Source organism: Triticum dicoccoides, chromosome 6A (assembly GCF_002162155.2).
Source record: "Triticum dicoccoides isolate Atlit2015 ecotype Zavitan chromosome 6A, WEW_v2.0, whole genome shotgun sequence".
Taxonomy (NCBI): domain Eukaryota; kingdom Viridiplantae; phylum Streptophyta; class Magnoliopsida; order Poales; family Poaceae; genus Triticum; species Triticum dicoccoides.
In genome coordinates, this window is record NC_041390.1 from 123,674,865 (window position 1) to 123,677,968 (window position 3,104).

Below are 3,104 nucleotides of genomic sequence, written 5' to 3' on the forward strand. Positions count from 1 at the left end.
GAGAGAAGAAGAGGCATGGCAGAGAGGCAATTACCTCGAAGAAGAACACAAGCAGTCACTTGGGGATCACAACAAGATCATCCCAGAGACAAATCGCAGGTACATGAAAATCTTCAACTCCTCAAGCTACAGCAGAACTATTCCACCTCTGTTTTGAGTGCCTACATTAGGTCCAATTAGAAACAAGAAAACAAAAACATTTTAGGAATGCATCAGGGAAAAATCATCAGGGGATTGAACTTACTGGTAAGATGAAATCAAACAGGAATATATTGTAAAAACACTCCTCTGAGAACATACATCTAGTGAAATCCTATAATGCTTGTCGGCGTTTCCATTTTCTCCTATATTTGGGCGTACATCTGTTGGTATCTAGCTGCATATTTGCCATGATCAGAGAAAACTGAAAGCTTCAATAGATAAAAACAACATTTCAGTATCCTCAAAAAGGAAAAATTCAGGATACACTAAAAAAGAAGAAAATTCAGTTACCTCTCTGCATACAAATACACTATACAATCTGAAAAACAATTACGAATACTAACAAACGGGGCGTTGCTAAGAAATTCTACCAGTGTTGTTCTTCAATTTTTTTGCAATTGTACTGACATTACTTCAAACTTAATTGCAGGGGGCAGCAAGCAACGAGCAATAACTGGAGAAGATCTACTATCAATGTCACTAGAAGACCTCATACTAAATGTGAGTTACAAATGCCCAGAAATAACAAAGTATAAGTTGAACTACTCTGCAGACATGGCAAGAAATGCATGAAGATGATTCAACAGGCGAAGAGGCAGCAGCGGAAGCTAATCACTGGGAGGCAGCCCTGTTTGAGAACATGAACATACAACATGAGTGAGAGAACTTAAGGAAAAATATTGCTAACAACAATACTTGATTTGTACTATGAGGGCAAGCATTGTTTGCTACCTACTAACTATCGGAAGACTACTTTGATAGGCGTATATTCCATGCATTGTTTGTGCCTTATGGATGAAAGTTTAAGATTCCAAGCGTTTAAGATTATTTGGCTGAGTTTTAAATACATTAGGAAAACTAACAACAAAGTGCAGGGATAGGGGCCTAGAGAATACAATAGAGAACAAAAATAAATAGCTGAGCAATGAATTACCTTTGTAGCCACTCAAAAAGATTTAGTTGTTTGAACAATTCTTCAAGAACTTTAGAACTATAAAACAACACTGCAACAAATAATAAGAGACAACTAAATTAAAATAGAAGAATGTAAAATGAAAAATAATAAACTACGAAAAAGTAGCTATCAACAATTATTATACGCTGAGAAATAAAGATGATGAGGTAACCAAAGATATAGTGCAACACAGAACTAAAAATCCAGAATATCTAGTGAATGTTGAACAAACGGGGAAATCAGAAGATCGTTCCTGCCTCTACAAAAAACATAATAAGAACTACATTAATAATGCAAAATAAACTAAAGATACATAGGGGAAACCCCATCGAAGATAACATCAGACAAGCAACCAAAAGAGAAGAAGGGACAGAAAATAAAACACAAGAAGAGAAAAGAGACTTACAACATTCCTTCTACTAGCAGATGATAATTTCCTCTTTAGGTAATTGACTTTTTGTACAAAACAAATACCAAAATATCAAACCAACATAAAAAGGATAAATCATCAGAAAAAGATAAACATGGAAATAAAACTAGATCGTAAAAAGACTTACATTATTCACATAAAAATTGTATAGAGCTTTATCAAACTCTTCATCATCACCAGAACAATCCTGGAAAAAAAATCAGACAACAAGCACAAAAATTAATAAAATGAAAATAGAAAAATAGAGGGAAGTGAAAGAAGATAAGAATACAAAAATAACTAACAAAGACATAGCATTAGAATCATCATCAGCAAAATCATTAGGCACGAAAGGATCTTTCAAAGAGTCAGCACTCTCAACTGAAGAAACTAGCGGAACATCCTTGGGATAGACTTTCCGTAGTCTACCCATTAAGAAACTAGCTGAAAAACAACAAACAAATGGAGCTCAATTATATAGATACGAAAGACAAAACTGGGCTTATAGTGATGATTACACAGAAAATACTAGGACAAAAAAAACAAAGAAAATAAGCATGAACTAGGCACTGAAAAATGTGGTGAATATGGGAAAAAAATACTAGAAGCGCAATTATGGGGAATTACACTGTAAGAAAATATGTGGGGTTACACAGTAACGTACAAACTACACAGTAATTGTGGGTAAAAATACACAGTAAAAGGGCATAGGATTACAATGTAACTACAGTACAAACTACACAGCAATTATGGGTAAATTACACTGTAAAAGGGCATCGGATTACAGTGTAACTATAGTACAAACTACACAGTAATTATGGGTAAAATTACACTGTAAAAAGGGCATTGAATTACAGTGTAACTACAGTAAAAAGTACACAGTAATTATAAATTTACACTGTAAAATGGCATCGGATTACAGTGTAACTACAGTACAAACTACACAGTAATTAAGGTGAATTTGCACTGTAAAAAGGCATCTGACTACAATATAAAGCAGTTCAAACTATGCAGTAATTAAGGGTAAATTTACGCTGTAAAAACACATTGGATTACAGTGTAAAAGCAGGCCAAACTACACAGTAATTAAAGGTAACATTACATTGTAAGAGTGCATCAGATTACAGTGTAAAAGCAGGACAACCTATTTAGTAAATACGGGTAAATTTACACTGTAAAAATGCATCGGATTACAGTGTAAAAGCAGGTAAAACTAAGCAGTAATAATAGAGAAATTTACACCACTAAATCAAGAGAAAATTACATTGTAAATGAAGTGAAAATTGCACTGTAAAATTAACACCACTTACTGTAAATATGCATAGGATTACAGTGAAAAAACAGACAAACTACACAATAGTTATAGAGGGATTTACGCTGCTAAATTAAGAGGAAATTACACTGCAACTACAGCACAAATTATAGTGTAATTATACATGCGATTACAGTGAAATTACACCGCAAATTAGGGGGGAATTACACTGAGAAAGAGTGCATGGTTACAATGAAACTATAGAACAAATTATACATTACCTATGC

The 3,104-nt window shown here is 33.8% G+C and overlaps 1 long non-coding RNA gene across 7 annotated transcripts in view; it reads right to left on the reverse strand.

The window, feature by feature from the left end:
* The window catches only part of LOC119315926, a 5,134-nt gene that overhangs the window by 507 nt on the left and 1,523 nt on the right, over positions 1-3,104 (reverse strand). Inside the window, exons 1-6 of one of the 7 annotated variants that reach the window (XR_005152811.1) lie at positions 1,871-3,098; positions 1,714-1,773; positions 1,563-1,609; positions 1,136-1,205; positions 245-829; positions 35-161 (exon numbers count right to left, since the gene is read on the reverse strand). This is a non-coding gene — a long non-coding RNA (uncharacterized LOC119315926). Of the gene's footprint in view, positions 1-34; positions 162-244; positions 830-1,135; positions 1,610-1,713; positions 3,099-3,104 lie in introns of those variants that run through there. The other 6 variants (XR_005152813.1, XR_005152809.1, XR_005152810.1 and 3 more) reach the window with 6 other exon arrangements.